The 18,604-nt window shown below is 32.6% G+C and overlaps 1 non-coding gene across 1 annotated transcript; it reads right to left on the bottom strand.

The window, feature by feature from the left end:
- Window positions 1–7,340: 7,340 nt before the first annotated feature.
- Trnap-ugg (transfer RNA proline (anticodon UGG)) lies at window positions 7,341–7,412 on the bottom strand. Its single transcript has one exon. It is a non-coding gene; the product is annotated as a tRNA-Pro (tRNA).
- Between the last annotated feature and the right edge of the window lie 11,192 nt (window positions 7,413–18,604).

Raw genomic sequence — 18,604 nt, 5'->3', positions numbered from 1 at the left:
TTCGTATCTATCTCAGATGGACTGGTATATCTCTTTAATGACGCGTTTGTCCTGATACATATACTCTTCTTGAACTTCGCTCACATTTCCTAAATTTTTCGGAAATCTCTCCAGGTGACCGCGGAGGAAGTAGAGTCTTATAATCATATTTTCAATGGAATATAATTTGCGAAATCACAGAGACGAAAGCTGTCGAAGCATTTAGTTCTAGCTGTCATGAAATTTCTAAAATGAGTATCTTTCTATCCTTTATATAGTAGTTCAACAAACTGATTTAAGATGCCTAGTTTTATATGCAATGGTGGAAGTGTAATTTTGTCACAAGCTACTAATGAGCTCTGGTTTATATTTCCTTTTTCAGGCTTTATACTTTCGCCATTTTTAAATCGACACAATTTTGCCTTTTCCGGTTATTGTATTTCATTTATTCAAAACTAACGATATTCTTTCTGTGACTGTACTGTGGGCCCTAGCCCCAGCGTATTTATTTCTATTATTTAGTAGAACAAAATTGAAGCTAATTTTTAGCTGTCAATAAATGAACTTCGTTTGTTTGCTTCATATCATTAGAGGTCCATAGTAATTAACAAGTTTTTGATGTCTGGATAAAAGGTAATACATTTCTTTCGAAGAAATACCGCCGTAACCTTTCAACTCTTTCACGATAAAAACTCATTTTTTTTAAATAATGAAAACAGTTTTGGTCGTTTAATCTGGAAGGTATCAATTATTCTGAAGTTGCTTAGAAAATTCCCCTGTATTAGGAACAGTATTCATGCACAACCTACTAAATCAGCATCATGTTGTAACGAACTTGGTCCTTCAATGCGTTGCTCTGGAGCTAAAATATATTTTTAGGCACTGGAGAGTCAGGTAAGTGTTGCAGTGGACGTTGAATATAACTAATACTTAAATACTGCCATACGATGTTTAGTGTTTGAACCGTTTTCCATAAGCTCAAAAATTCCACACACGTTTTACAGACAAAATTGGTATCCCAAGACTTCTCATTTGTATCCAAGAGCATCCTAAAATACTCAAAATTAGTAATTTTCAACAATTCTGATATTTTCCATGAATAACAGAAATAATCTGGTTTACTTAAACAACGTTCCTTTGAACTACACATGATGGGAAAACTTTTGAAACTAATTTTAATACAGTAAAATACGCCCATTATCGATTAATGTATACGCTTGAATGGTAAAAATCAAAAATAAAGTGAAGGGTAAGGTCGGCTAAGAGTACGCGCGATTTAAAAGTACGCATCAAGGGTTTATTGGAAGAAGTAGTTTTCAAGTGCCTTCATATAGAAAATTTTACTGAAATCGTTTCAGCCAAAAGTGAATTATTAATGTCTTTATGTTTTGGCTACCTTCATTGTAACTTTTTATGCATTTAATTCATAAGTTTAAGCTCGATAAAAGGTTATGTTTACGCCAGTATCCAGAACCGTGGAGATGGTGTATCTTTAGATTGGTCTTGTGCGCGACTTATTTAATGTCGATAATTCAGTTTTAATTCCAGAGGGATTGAAATTCAAGATTCCACAAAGAGTACGTGTGCGTTCTCTTGGATGTTTCTTTTTTACGGTTGCCTATATTTAGATTTTGTCGTAGATGTGTCCGAAAAGTTACCGAAAATTGAAATTTACACAGAAAATTTTGGATGACATAAAAGAAAAAATTAACAAAGGACAGTCCAATTATACTTATCCAGAAAATACGGTATAAATGAAGCAACACTTAGGAAACAGTTAAAATCAGGATATATTTTCCCATCTTTAGATCGTTTTAGGCCCGTCTTTGATTGAAAGCAGGAACCGGATTTACTAAACAAAATAAAACAGTTGGATCAACTTTTTTATGGATTGAAAATCAAGAAATTGCGAGCAGTTGTATATCAATTCGCAGAGGAAATAAAGTTATATCTTCCTTTTAATAAGATAACCAAAGATGTTGGAAAGAAATTGTCAAAAATATAACTTAGCTATCAGACAACTGGCAAAAGTAAGCTTAGCGCGCACTATTCGATTTAATCAACTTCAGGTATTAAGATTTTTAGAAAACTCGTTTACGGATAAAACAATTTTTCACAGTTCCTCCTCCTTTTTTACAGTTCCTTATAAAATTCCAAAAATTGTGAGTGTCAAAGGGAAAAAAGATGTGGGGAAAATGGTGTAAGGAGAAAGAGGACAATTGATTACAGTAGTTGCGCTGTTTAAACGGTACAAGATATTATATACCTCCTGCATTAATTTACCCTTGAAAGAGAGAGAGCAAAAATTACTTTATAAAGCACCTTGAAGATACAACCATGATGCTATATGATAATGGCTTTATAAATTCTGAACTATTCGTTAGATGTTTGAAGCACTTTCAAAACAACGTACGGTCGAATATCGAAAATCCAGTGCTTTCAGTTCTGGACAACCATTCTTCACATATAAGTCTTAACGCCATATCTTTTTACAGAGAAAATGGTACCTTCTTAGTTTGACGCCTCATTGTAGTCATAGAATACAACCACTCGATGTCGGATTTTTTGGTCCCCTAAAATGGCGTGGAAGTGGAACAAGAGCTTTTTAAAAATGTACCAAACATCCGACAGTTTTAGCATCCGCAAACGTTATCTCTGAAAAACCAATTGCCACAATGCAAAATATAAGAGAGTTAATAAGCCAGTATTTTCTAAGTATTGCAACATAACCCATTATTTTCCTTTCAGGCTATTCGCTGACGGCAAGTGAAACTATCATATCCAGGCACTCCAGAAAAAAGAAAGGAATCCCACAATCGGGCCAAGTGATCTGTACACTTTTAGTAATGATAATGAGTTAAGTTCGTATTACATTCCCACGGAAAAATTATTCAGAGACATGACAAACAAATTCAAAGCAGAAAAATCACAATCTAAATGAACTATAACTGGATATCACCACATCTCATTTGAAGTAGAAGGTTGTTAATCAACATAGCAAAATTCTTGTTCATTTGTGCCAATTGCCAAAAGCAACTAAAAAAGCGGTAAAAGGAAGGCTACGATTGAAAAGTCGGAAGTTTTAACAAGTACACCCTACAAGGCAGTATTTGATCAAAATTTGGAGGAGAAAAATAGACAAACTGTTAGAAGAGACTTGAACAAAAAACCAAAAATAGAAAAAACAAAAAGGAAAAGCAGATTTATCCCAAACTTCTAAAAAAAAATGGAAATGGTACTCCATCAGGAGAAATTAGTGGAACATCTCCTGCGTACAATGAAATGTACTATGAGCATTCAGAAACAGAACTGCTACAGTGGAAAACCTGTAAAAATGGTTTCATGAAATTTGCAACGCATATGATTATTTGTGGCCGAAAAGGGGTGGTCTGCGTACTCTTGGATAACACACTGCGTACTTTTGGGGGGAAGTTTTGAAAAAGTTATTTTATTCTTCGTTAACTATAATAGGAAATCGTTAAGTTTGGATTCGTTTTTGTATTCTGTATTTGAATGTATTTTGCATTGGAATACATATTTATTCACGAAAATAAAAATGTGGTAAATAATTTACCGGTTAATTTTCCTCAGCTTTTTTATCTTGTCTTAAAAATGGAAGACAAACCTTGAAGTTAATATCTAAATTTGTCTATTCTATGAACTGGGAGATTCGAGAAAAAAATCTTAATGTGAATAAAATTTGTTTCCGAAGAATTAAAGTAAACAACCTTCATGGAGGATAATGAGTTCTATTTTTCATACCGTATTTGTATAAATTATAAAATATCGGATTGTTCGTGATTCGTATAATTGAGGAATTTCCATTTTGTGCGTTTCAAAATAACTTATTCGCGTAGAAATGAAAACATTGGATACTTTGTTAATTAAATCACCTTGTGAATATTTGCATTTCTACTGTATTTTCAAACGCATCATCAATTTATCAATGATGGTAGCACTAGAAGAACCGACCTTGTCATTTTTATGAACAAATAATGACTAACAAAAATTAAGTTAAAATTTTAATACACATTGTATCATCGACTATATTATTTCCTTCTACACTGCAAAAATCTCATTGAAAAATTGAGAAAGTTTAAAAAGGTCAACAGCAGAATATGACAGCCTTGTAAAATTTGAGGGGTAACCATCAACTGATATTTTTTAATGTATATCTGTTAACTACAGTTATCCCAAACAAAAATCACTTCTTCAATATCATACTGTATACTATAAACTGCCCTCAAACTGGAAAAAATATTCTCCATAACGTTAAAGAAGCGCTTGGAATTTCATGATTTGAATAACAGAAATACAGATAAATAGAGAAATTTTCTTGGTTTTGTGTGATTTTCGAATTTTTTTGGTAAATTTATAGAATGATAGGGTTCAATTGACGTAATTAGAAAATATGAGGAGATTTACTGGAAGTTTAGTCGAATTCATCGTTTGCAACGTAGAATTTTAGACGGGAAATAATTAAAGACATAGAATTAGTGCCTCATCTTTATGCATTTGCTTTAGGAAGAGATTTTACATTTGTCACATCATAGGGACATAGCTAAGTACTTTACTGATTCTCATTTTATAACTAAATAATCAAGGTTTAATGTAATTAACTTATGACTTCATTAACTTGTCTCAAAAAACAATAAAAGAAGTAATTATTGGCCATTAACGTTTACTATCACCAACAATTTTCATTCCTATTAACGATGGCGGCTATGGTGAGATTGACATCACTTCCGCTATTGTGATTGTTTTTGATGTTATCAAAATTCCTAATAAATCTAACAAATAAATTAGTTTCAATATCCAAATAGAGCGAATAGTTTTCATTCTTAGAGCTTAAAGGAAAAAGCAACTCTCGTTGTCCTAATCTTTATTTATACGTTATTTTTATAAAGAAAAATAGTGAAAAAACGGTGAAAAGCTCCGTGAATATTGATCTGTATGTGGAGGTTAATAAAATCTATGCCCTGGAAGTATATAAGGTGATTAATGAAATAAATATTCTAACTAAATCAAACCAATATTTTGCATAAATAATTACATATGAATAAGTTGTCTGCAAAGTGTGTGCCACTGTTGTTTAATGCTGAACAAAAGTTCGTTTGCATCATAAATACAATCAAAATCCAAGTAAATTTGTCCAGAAGCAATAATGCGATGGAAATAATGAACTTTATCCGAAGAACGTGCAAAAACCATTTTTTTTATCAATATAAACGGAAAAATAGCTTCGGTTGCTCTAAATTATATGTATACGTTGCTTTTACAAACAAAAACAGCAAACAAAAACGGAGAAAAGTTCCGCAGATATTATTCTGGAAATGACTCGGCTATATTAACTGAAATAATGCTGGACGTCCTGGACCTTCGTCATCTTCATCGGAAGAAGATGAGTTTACAGTTTCTTACTAATACTTCACATAGTATTCAGATTATGTTCTTCTTCTCATCTCCCTCAGCATTTAACTCAAGACCAATCTTTTCTTAGTGAGTTTTGTCAAATTTTACCAAACCAGTGACGACAGTCTTAAATGTTGCAAGTTAGTTGACCACCTGCAGAGTCCTTGTCTTTGAATAAAAATCAATCCCAAACAAAAATTTGTTTCAATAACGTATACTTATTACTTTTTACCTCTTAATTACATTAAATTGCTTATTATATTAGTATATTTTTATAGTGTGCGATCTCACCGAGTATTAATTGCTATATACTGATATCGAGTCACGATTTTTTACTAAATATATTAGAACACAACGTAAAATTATCATAGATAAATAATTTCTTGAGCAATTAATATCATCTTGACATTTCTGAGATCATAGATGTGAGAATGAGCATTATTCTGGTGATTGTGGTTACATATTACATATCATACATGACTACATGTATGATATAATCCAGTTTCGTACCCGGATTTTCCCAAGAGGTTTCACGGAATTCAGCGAAAGCTCAACAAGAATGATGCATATAAGTTGTAAACATTTTTATTAAAATGTTTCATTTGCTTGTGTTACATCCGGAGTAAATAGTGTTTATATTTCAATCATCTTGTTTCATTACAATTCAATAAATATACCGGGTGGAGAAAAGAACATCAAAAGAAGAAACGAATTATATTGATTTGATTTTATTCCACAGCTCAACTCTATCCACTATATTGATGAATATTTTAGCTACAACTTGACGAATTTCCAAAAAAAGTGTGCTAATGACTACAAGAATAATATTATTAACTTTTGCGTTAAAAAACTTGAATTTAATATTCTCTAGTAACAAAATTATCAGGGTTAAACACCTGCACTAAAATTTTCGATGGAGTAAACTCATATAATAGTATATCTCTCCGTCTAATAATATATCTCTGATCGTTCTTTTTGACTCAGAATCGTGGGTATAGACCAATGGAAGCAGTTCTGTCATAAATAATTGTTTCTCTTGCTTATTTTCTCATTTTGGTCTAATTCTACATAAATCCCAACGTTCTTTTTAACTGAGAATTGTGGTCATAGACCAATGGAAGCAGCTGTACCACTGATAAGTGTTTCTCTAGCTTATCTTCTTATTTGGAAGTAAATTCATATAATAGTATCTCTTTGTATTTATTAGTAAATCTCTGATCGCATCTTTTTGACTGAGATTCGTAATCATTGACGTGCTATAACTATTTTCCATTGACCTCGATTAGAACCTTCATCGAGTTCCCTTGATCTTATATCAACCTCTCCAAATTTTTATCATATCTTAGTACAATTTACGGAAAATATATGATTGCAAGGCAATTACAAGAGAGTTTATTGATCTATGTTCATTAAAGATGGGCTTGATGTACTTGGGCCCTGTCCACATTAATGGATCAATTAATTGTCTTTCCGCTTAATTTGATCGTCTACAGTTTAGTAGTATATTTGAAGATGTTTCGATATCATATCTGGTCGTAATACTTTCAACAATTTAAATTTTCGTCTTCGGATGTTACTTGCCTTTGAACTTGTGTTCACTAGGTACATGCTCGTTATATTTTTTTTCTTGGCTTCTTATTTCTTAGACCCTTTCATCAGTTTTTGTTGCTGAATTGTCTTGATTTCAGGTCTCCTCTGTATGTAAAGTAGATTTTTAAACTGTTACAAATTGACATTTCGAAGTATTTTGGTCTTAATCGAAATAAATGTCAATTTTTACTTGTTTCAAAATTCAATTTCCATTCAGAAGAGATCTAATACAAATTCATTACAAAAAAAATTGTTAAATATATTATAATTAATACATTTTGAAGTTTCCTGTGGATCTATACGACTAATTACACAAAAAGTCTCAAATTGTTATATGAAGTTTTAATGCATAAAAAAATGGGCTCAACCGGGATTTGAACCCGGGACCTCTCGCACCCAAAGCGAGAATCATACCCCTAGACCATTGAGCCTCCACGTAAACATTTATCTAAGATAACTATAAATTTAGCATTCTAAATCTGTACTTCTTTTCAACATAAGTCATGAAAATAAAAAATGATTACATATTCCTAATAGGCATTAAACTTCCGGTTCGAGGTTTTGCCAGAAGATTTTATTTGCTTTTATGATTATTTCACTATTGAAATGTTTAGAGAAACTTGATTATCAGTTATACGGATTCACGATTATCCACACTATCAATTGCGACCAATTAAATAATTCAGTAATATTGAATCAAGTTACAAAATCTTTAATATATGTACTAAAAGTCGAATTTATGCAATCATAAACGAGTTGGAACTGGCATTAACCCGCCGACGCCCCACGGGATCGCTGCACCACGCGTTTCGTTATTGTTTTAGTCAGTTAGTCAGTTAGTCCTTTAAAATCTTACAATTTCAGTACCCTGCCCTTGGAGGCTCAGCTGTTTCTTCTTCTTAAACCTTTTCTTGTATCATTTACCTTAATAACTAAATGTCGTTTCAACAGACGTTTGAGTGAATGAGCTGACAACGTCCGATTACTTCCCAAATAAAAAAAAAATTCGTGGTTAAGAATTTCAGGTAAATGAAGAAGTGATAGCAACTCTAGAGTTAAGAGGAAATTATGATGTAAAATAGAATATTTTTTTAATACTTTTTCATTGAAGTCAAACCGCCCACGTATATCTATTTCCAAACAATACTTCCCGGTATTACATCTACTGTACATTGTAGGTGGATTTCCTAATAATGTATTACAATATATAATAAAGAAGATTTATGACCTTGTAATATCAAGGCTACAATATTAGTATTAATTAATGTTAAATGAAATAGCCTAAGAAAACTATAACAGGATACAAGAATTTAATAGCTGTTATTTATATTATTAACAATATAGATTGAATTGAATACGGAAAATTGCCGTAGTTAATTGCAGGTTATGTAGCGTCTACAAATCAGGGTCGGATTCGAATGATATAATAATGAGGTTTTTTTTCTACGACATAATTCGTATAGGCAATCGTTGGATAATCATAGAGCTACTTTTTAATTGAAATGATTAACCTAAATTGTTATTCTTTGTGAAAAAAAAAGGAATAATACAGGTTAAAAAAATTACATAGATTAGGTATAATAGAATTGTTTTTCAGCAAAAATCACGTCTTTACAATGTTTTCTCCACTATCAATTGTCATATTTGAATTGATATCAAGAATTCTATAGAACAGTATAAAGTTTGAAGTATTCAGATAGATGCTGCTAATGAAATAGCTCACTTAGTAAAGTATATTTGATTTTTCGTCTTCAAATTAGCAAAACTTATGCAGAATTTATGTCAATCAAGTAACTTATAGAGCTAGAGCTTTGTTTATTATTCATTATAAGAGATTTTTTTATCATTTAATTCTATGATGACCCCAATTCTTATTTCATTTGTCTGGAAGGTTTAGGTGAAGTACTATTGACCTTAATTTCGTATTTGTTATTAGACGAAAGGACTTTCTAAAGGAATTGCCATAACTTTGGTCAAATCATCGAAGGATTTGCGGATAGAAAGGATAGAAAATACTTGATGTTTGTATGAGTCTTACACTTTGTTTGAGTCTTACACTTTTTCTTCCCAATATGCGTTGAAATTTTTCATGTTTAGCGTTCGATCAAGGTTATTTTAAGCAGATAGAAGTGTTTATGAGAACATCGTATTATTATTTTTAAGGTTGAAGGTATAATGACGCTTAATCGTATATGGACATCTTCGAATGCCAACTATAATTTCAGAAGAAAAAATTCCCAGGCATCGAGTGTAAAGATATTATAAACATTATATTTAACTTTTTGAAGTTTAAAGACAACAATAGTTGAGACCAAACTTACGCGCAATTTGAGCATCGTATGTGATTTAGTTGGTTTATCTCAAAATTTTTTCTTGTACACGTGCCGACTTATGTTTTTCCTTCTCATTATCTAGCATCGTACGACCAAGTGAAGATCGTACTTTACAGGGTTGTGCATCAAATGACCAAACTTACGTCTCTTTATAGTGTTGATTGTTGAACTTTTCTAGAAAATACGGCGATAAACTTACATTTGAAAGGCTTTGTTTGAACAAATTTTTTGTGCAGAAAATAACATCATAACATCCTCATTTATTAAATTTCTCGCTTTGACTATTCTTGCTATTTATTGTTTATTTACTGTTCCCAGGTACAATAATTTTTCTGCTTGTTCTATTTGTACGTTATTAACGGCGATTTCTCTTTCTGGTACATTCTATCGTTTAATTATGACCATATATTTAGTCTGCAATTTTGGCAGACTGTAACACAACAAAGTGTGAGCCTCTTCAGTTCTTTAAATAAGCTGGTTACTAAAAGATTGTCATCGGCGTAACGTACTTCGTTGACAACTTTTGTCATTGACTGGGACACCTTTAACATCGTTTTCTAAAATTTCTTATATATTTCGTTAGAGTACAAATGAAAAAGCATTGGAAATAGTATGTACTTTTATCTCATTCCCTTGTTTCAGCCTCGGGGAAACTTTGGTAAACTACGTGGATGCTAACGGTCTCATGCCAGTTATCAATCATGTGTATATCTCTGTCATCTATAGAATTTCCAGCATATTATCATGTCTCACTCTATAGAGCACTCTCTCAAAATTGATAGAATATATATAAACATCTTGATTCATATCTCTACACTTGAGCTTAAAACAATGAATCATGCTCCCTATCCATTTCTGAAACCAAAGAGTAATTTTGATTTCTCCTTTTCTAAAACTTTCTGTAGATTATTTTAAAAAATGTGGCTTACTAGTCTCACAGCTCTGAATTCACTTAAATTCGTTGCTTGGTGCTTTTTTGGAATAACCACATTAACACGTTGATGGACATTCGTATGTAAACCGGCCCCATTTTGTCACTTACGTTTCAGAGTTATTTTTTAAAGTATTTTTGTTACATAATTTTAGGCATAACTTATTGCTTCCACAAATAAATAAAATTGAAAAGATATGTGGACTGTTTTTGCCCCCCGGGACATACCTTTTGTTTGAGATGAGACGTAGCGGTTATTGCAGTCATAGATAAAACGTACTAAATGATTTGAGATCCTTTATTGAGTATAATATTTCCAACAATTTTGGAATTAGTTATTTATATCAAGATACCAATTTCCGAAACATGGAAATGCACAGAGAGCAGGCTTACTTTGGTATATCTTGCATCTTAGATTCGTCTCTCTCCTTTTGTTTGTTTATGCGCAAATAGGACTTTCGTTTATAATTATTAATTATCTGCTCGTGGTATGTGTTCCAGATAATGTTGAGTGCCAAGCTGTACATTAGGGGGTCGCCAGAAGATCTGTTCCTCTGTCATGAGCTGGTGTTAACTTTAATAAATGACGAGCATCTTTGATATTATGATCAATTTCCACCAAATATTTTATTAATGATGCTCTGAAAGTTATAAACTGCAACTTGTATGAAATCATTTGGTAGGATTTGCTTGACCATGTCGATTTTGATCATCTACTAATGCTGGGTGATGACTCGTTGTAAGAACAATTACATCGCGCTTACCCCTCCACTTTGATACATATACTTTTTTTTTGGCGATTCCAAATGTGATCTCCCCGACCCAGTTTCTTCTTCACGACCAATGTTGGATTGCTTCTTCTATTAGAGCGCAATTTTCCAGTCACATGTGTTTGGTTTTGAAGTTGTCTATTTGCAAGATTCACGCTATTGTAATAATTGTCTATGGCTATGAAGGGCTGCAACACATAATACGACTTGCCTGGTGGGACACCTATTCTAGGTCTCATATACTTGCTATAACAGGTCTGACCCCTAAAGCCTAAAAACTATGACGGCTATAAAAGGCATGTTCTTGTGAGCAGGATGACTTTAACATGCGTGTCCATCAACGTGTTAAACAATCTGGTGGAATAGTGCCAATTTCATAGATATCAAACATTTCTTTAGAACTTTGATACCATTTTCACCCTCATATTTTCATAATCAAATCTGTTACTAACAAATAGTTCTATTATATCTTCATATTATCTTATATAAATGATATTTAGTGTTCGTTGTTTATTTAGACCAACCATAAACTTAAGCTTTTTAAGTAAGTTGCATTCCATCTGCATTTGATTTCCTACTTTTTCTTCTAATTACTCTCTCAAAAAATTTGAATTGCAAAACTGAATACCCCATATTAAATGTTTCTGAACTTGAATAGGTTATCAAGTCTGACTTACCTCGATCATGACCAATTTCGTACTTCTGTACGTAGTTACTTTTATTGCAATTGAAGAGCACTGAAAATAATATTTCTGCTAGTCATTGAGTACCATTGATCAAAGTTTCCTATAAAATTTACATATATAATTTTGCAAAACAACAGAAGTTGTTCATAGTATTATAATAGTATATTGTTTCTCATAACAAATGCAGCTGTCAGTTGGTTGTCCAATTTGTGCTACGGTTGGTAGCAAGTTAAAGAAAGAAAAATAACTGAAGGCATCTGGTTCGAAATTGTTATGTGTTGGAATTTAAAGTGTTGCACTTTCACGCCTATGATGTGCGATGATGAGTGACGTATGGGAAATATTCGCATCGCTTTTTTTGCTCTTTTAACAAAATCATATGCTTGATAATATAATTATTACTATGTATATTCACGATTATGATCGACAAAGTGATTGGAAGAACTAGCTGAAACGAAATAATAGTATGTATTTGTGAACGGTGACTTATGCAACTATAACGATACAGTCAATATCTTATCATCTCGGGAAAAAATTGAATGAAATAAATTTGATAACCTATCGAGAAATACTTTCTAATAATTGACTGAGCATTGGATATACGAGCCCTGTCTCAGTTGACTTGGATCAGCTACTAAAACAAATCCTTACAGAAGGAGAAAACTATTCTTCCTTAGTTTATATAGCAAAACTCCTAGACGACCTATTTCATATCTAGCTCCATAATTACAAATTATAAAGAATATTCTCCACTTCACTGAGACAAGGTTCGTAACTTTCACCGAAGTTTCTTTGATAATGGTTTCATAATTGTATCGTCTATTTATTGTGTTTCAAATATTCCTAAGGAGAGACTTTGAAAAATAAGAAACTGTTAACATCATCAATGCGAAAAGAGACTCAAAGGAATGAATGCTTTGTAATCGAAAAAATAATCTGTTTCTTAGTTGCTATATCAATTACTTTTTGGTCCAACGTAAGTAAACATGACAATAAATGCGCGGATAGTTTCATTCTTTTGAAATGCCATTTGCCTCTCACATCTCTTTAACCTTAATCCGGAGGTCGTTCTCTACCACATTAAGAACTTTTTCAATAATATCTCGGGTTGTCTCGGTTTTTGGCCGTCAACGCTAACGCTCGTGGTCAATCTAGCTGACACGGCCAAATGTGAATTCAGCTACTCCGTTCAGAGTGTCTATATCTTTCAAAAACAAATATTTTATGATAGCTCATTTTTTCCATTCCCTTGAAAACAGAAACTGCGCCACCGAAATGGCTGAGAATACCTCTACGAATGCGCAAATATATTTCCCATTTTATATTGATAAGATTGAAGTCGGAAGCTTTTCATACAACCCTCTTAGTTTACTCTATTGGTCTATTTTATTACCTGAATTTCATTTTCAGAGGTACACTATTGATCGTTGCACACTAGTTGCGTCCCCGGTTATTCGGACCTGTAAAGGTCTATGCTAGGTTCGACCGGGTTGATTAGGTTAGGTTAGGTTAAGATTGTATTCTAGAGCGACATCAATAATAATTTCATTTTTTTCATTAAAAAAAAACCATCAGCAACAACTAAGATTCTCCAAAACGAGCGAATGTTCAATATTATATAAAATATTGATCAACAATTGACAGAAAAAACTATTTTTTCTAAGAATGAGTACATTTTTGGTATAAGGTTCAATATAATTAGATAATTACGTATTTTGAATTTTCCACAAAGAAGCCTTTTAATTTGAGAATGGTTAGGTTAGGTTAGGTTGAGTTAGGTTAGGTTAGGTTAGGTTAGGTTAGGTTAGGTTAGATTAGGTTAGGTTAGGTTAGGTTAGGTTAGTTTAGTTTAGGTTAGGTTAGGTTAGGTAAGGCTAGATTGGGTTAGTTTCCACTCCTGGGAGCTGTAAGACCTTGAAGTTGGTGGAGTGGCTCAGTAACTTTCTCTCTTCTTGTGCCGTCTTGACGGACTGGTGGAGAGGAGTGAAGCTAAGAAACAGCTCAAAAATCCAAAGGATTAAGTGTTGTACGCTGGTGCAATGACAATTTGTTGTCCTCCCGGCGTACTCCTGAGGATTGAGGAGGGTGGTTTAGTGGGTGAGAGTCCCACACAAACTTCTTTTAGTGACGGTAATAAACGTTTCAAGCTAAATACAGGTATTGAAGATACCATCTTTATACCTGCAAATGTGCGCTCTTTGCATCCTTCTATATAATAAGTGCGCTCGATCTACGCATTCATTTCCAATACATTTAGAACAACAACACATTTTTATAATATACTCGTAACTAAAACTCTTCAAATACTTACAAATCGAATACTAAAATGAAATAATGAAATAAAATAATGGGAATGAAATTTGCAAAAATATTTATTTATCATAAAATGTCAACCAATTATGAGAGGTATGAGGTATTATGATTATTACGTTGATAATATGTATTTTACGTAAGCTCCAGGTAAAAAAATGGTTAACCAGAAATCAATATTTAGATAGTTCGCAGTAGTATTCAGTACCGCATTTTTTAGAAGATCTTCGGGACGCAATTCATATACGTCCCTTACAATAACCCTGATTTCACATCGAAACAACTTTTATAACTATAGGAATAATACGTATATACGTATAATATATATATAATATGTTGTATCGATTGAGTTCATTAAACTTTGGTCTCACTCGAATATTTTATTAACATTGTCTTTAAATGAAATATAGCAATAAGCAGTTTCTAACATTGCCCAATAAGCTATGATAGTCCACTAAATAAATTATTGATTAAAATACGGTCATAACATACAGTTTATACGCATAAATTACTTTTATTAATATTAAAGACCATTTGTATCATTTCCCACTCGAGGTCGTTCCATTAAAAGCCAACCAGCTCTTCTTCTTTACAAATGGCAATATCGTAAATTGTCTTTTTGTTAGCAAGGTAATAATATTATAAAGTAATGGCCGGTGATATTGGAGTAAAGAAATTTAAATCGAGTGCCTTACTGGCTTTTTTGTTCCAAGTCTGTACGAATAAATTCAAAATTTAAATGTACGTATACAATCCCGCAGAGTATAAGCTATAATTAATGATGAAACAGATAATACTTTCCGTTATTTAGTGCATTTCATTTGAATACAAACGGCACTTTATTTGTAATTTGATACTGTTTCAAGAATATAAGTATTTTTAGTATAAAATGCATAATTTTTGGTTAGTATATGATCATTTCATACGTTTTATCCTACATACGAGTATATTGATGCACTTCCAAGCTATTTTGCAAATATTGTGACGTTTGTCGTATGTAACAAATTCCGTAAAATATTTTCAGTGTTTGGAATAGCTTCGAAAGTATTACCATAAAATATTTATCACCTAACTTGTTTAATGAATTTTATTAAGATTCATCCCTTATTGGCTCACTATTCAAAACTAGGGTGTTATCAAATTCTCTTGTCTCATCGTGTACAAGTATTATAAAGCATTTCTTGGAGTTGGAAATATTTTCTGTTAATATCTATTAATGGATTTCCCACTAGGAGAGAACCCATAAACATTGGCCCCATATACACCATTTGACAATCAATTTTACCCGGTCGTGCTCACCTGTGCCGTTTATGAATCATGGAATAAATAGATCTTATGACGTTATGGAGGTGTTCCATTGTGTTCTGACAAACCAAAATCGAGCAAAAGTTTTCAATGGCGTATCTTCTAAACATTTGAAAGGGAAAATTAAACCAAGTCAATAGCATTTTACAAGATGCAAGGCAATTAATTGTACGCAATTTCTTGCCGGTAAAATTCAATGTAACAATGCACAATTTCTACTTCAACAACAAAAACGTCATGAATATTGTCTTTGAAGAACAGTACGGGCGTATGAAAACAAAAACCCACTCAATTCAGCTTTAAGTTACAGAATTAAAAAAAATATCTATCTAAAATCATCAAAATCCTCGAAATAGTAGTAGTAATGAGAAGATTTGAACCACATATATATACATATAATTTGATTCATAAATAATCAGAATCAAAAACCAAATTTTGTGATGGGGAGATTCAGTTATTTTGAACTTTATTGTGTCGAGAACCATCGAATAGTTTTAGTAATGGGAAGATTTCAACCATATAGAGCTTAGCCGAGTCATATAAAAACATCAAAATTCAATAAGAAGAAGAAGATGTAGTAGTAGTAGTAGGAAAATTTGAGCTTTATAGAGTAAAATTGAGTAATAATTTTGTTGCATTATCCACATTCATCCAGATCGAAAAAATAACTTTAGAAGTTTACGAACCTATTTCAATTAGCTTTAGAATCAGTTAAAATTGCATGTTTCATGTGATGAAACTGCTATAAAGGCCGATTGACATGATGCAAGGCAACGTGATGCAATGCAAGATGCAAATTGTTCCATCCAAGATCTCGCGCATGCAACATTATCGGTTTGGTGCCATTTTTATTACGTGCAGGTTGCAATTCTAAAGAGAAATGAGTCAATAATTTCTTAGTTATCTTATGTTTCGTTTTCATTAGGAGTTTTCCAAATGTTTTTTGTTTTGTTTTGTCCACTTTTTCGTATTTACTCTACTTAGCTTTGTTATTTTCATTTTTAAGCCGGTGACAAAACATTGAATGAAATTTTAGGTTTTTATTAGTGGCAATTCTGACTCAAATGACTTGCATGATGTCAAGTGATGTGCAATATTCGTCCATTAAATTGATTTTGCAAGAAATTGCATGCAATTCCGTGCGCATTGTCTTGCATCATGTCAAGCGGATCTATGATCAAAAAAGTTACAATTACGAGATCTTCTATGAATACTCGTAAATCCACTGAGCTGGTGATGAAAGATTATGTCTTTGAACAATTTTAAAGTGAAATAATGCGTACTATGTATATTTAATGCGAATTTAAAAATTATAAAAGTATGATAACAAATTCATTTTCAAATTATTCAGTATTTTGGAAATGGATAGAAATGCGAATCTTTTGTTCGCGAATCACGTGACAAACCGAGAGATTTTTCGAGAAAAGGCGTTAGAAAGCTTCCCGAAAAGTGGTAAAGGGTATAGAGTGTGATCAGCTGTTTTCGATAATTACGCTTAGCAAAACGTTCAGCGATTCATTTTTATATTGTAGGAGACTGTAGCATCTAAAAATAATGTGAGAATAACAAAAACGTCTATAAAAAAGAGAGTTGTGTTACATATAAATAGGAAATGAGTATCTAATTTATTTAAGAGTGGGATGCGTTAATAATGAAATATAATTTCAACTTTTCTCTTTTTGGAAATAATAGTTAACGATATACCTTAAAGTACGCCCTTGTTTATAACCCACTCGGCTGTCTGAGAGCTGGCAATATGCGTGTAAGAAACCTAATCTTGTCCCACGAGCGGCTTTTCATCATCTCGGTCGAGGCCTAATTGCTCACAACTGTATAATTAAATAGCTGCACAAACTCTTTATATGTCTACTTATTTCTCAAACTTGTCCATCTGTTAATTATTTTTCATTGTGCGAGATAGGAGAAGTGCAGACATGCTTTTATTAAATGGACTTATCGTGAGAGCTAGACTAAATGGAGGATATAAATTGCAGTGCAAGCTCGACTAATTTGGAGAATCTGGTCTAATAAGAAGTTGTATTAGACAGATTTTGAAAAATGATATGGCATGAATCGAAAGTTCATGATGTTTTTAAAGTATTTATGTTAATGGAACTAGGAAGATCGCCTTCTTTATTTCAGACATAATCGATACTAGTATGTATAAAAAATTACACTTCACCTTATAAGTTGAAGAAGCCGAATTCTTCTACGATGCCGATTAGAAGACTTGGTTGTCGAATCAAATATGCGAAGAGCCATCTCTCGTGTTATCCGCACTGATGACCAGAGGAGACAGATCAAGAAAATAGTCGTATTGCTATGTCAGAATTGCGTTCATTGGTGAGTGATAATGAAGTAGATAGGCTTAGAATGCAATAATAATGAAGTCGCAGTGGACACCTCGACCGGATTCATCAAATTACCCACAAATTTCTGTCACATAACAGATTCAAAAGAGGAGCTTATAAACTTATAAATTGGCTGGGTAAACGAGCACTATTGGCGGCGAAAAATGAAGATGTCGAAGATCTCAATGCAGAATTTTCTTCCGGGACAATTGGTTTCCATCATGTTACGAACAGGATGACGTAGTTAACTATCCTACGGAGTTTTCAAATTCACTGGAATAGCCTGGATTACCACTCACAAATTTGCAGTTAAAAGTAGGATCAGTTGTCATCATGCTACGTAACATTAATCAACGTCGACTGTGCAATGGAACAAGATTGGCTGTGGGATTGAATAACATCATTGAGACAACAATCATAGGGGAAAACTACAAAGGAGAGGATGTTTTGATCTCGCGTATACCGATGATTTCAACGGATTCTGCATTCGATTTTAAACGTTTAAAATTTCCGGTACGGCTAGCCTATGCGATGACCATAAATAAATCGCAAGGCCAGTCGCTGGAATTTTGCTGAATCAACTTGGAGTTTCCCTGTTTCACGCATGGACAATTATACGTCGCGTTATCGCGAGTCGGAAAACCGTCATCTTTGTTTATTTACGCGACACAAAACAAAAGAGAATATATAGTTCATCAGAAAGTTTTAAATTGATTAATAACAAACTGTATCATAAATGTGTGTGTTTATCAATACCAAATCGAAACCTTATAAATAGACAGTATTTCAGGAAAACTCTGAACTCTGTTTTGTAAGTAAGTAACATCATGTGTAATTAATCGAGAATAATGATGAAGCCTTATTCATACCGAGAATTTTTTTTATTTGTTTTAATAAAAAAAGGATTCCTCTCGTTTCTTTTGAATTTATTTCATGC

Source organism: Diorhabda carinulata, chromosome 9 (genome assembly GCF_026250575.1).
Source record: "Diorhabda carinulata isolate Delta chromosome 9, icDioCari1.1, whole genome shotgun sequence".
In the NCBI taxonomy this organism is placed as follows: Eukaryota; Metazoa; Arthropoda; class Insecta; order Coleoptera; family Chrysomelidae; genus Diorhabda; species Diorhabda carinulata.
Note: the sequence above shows the minus strand (reverse complement) of the source record. Positions and strands in the feature narration are given on the sequence as shown.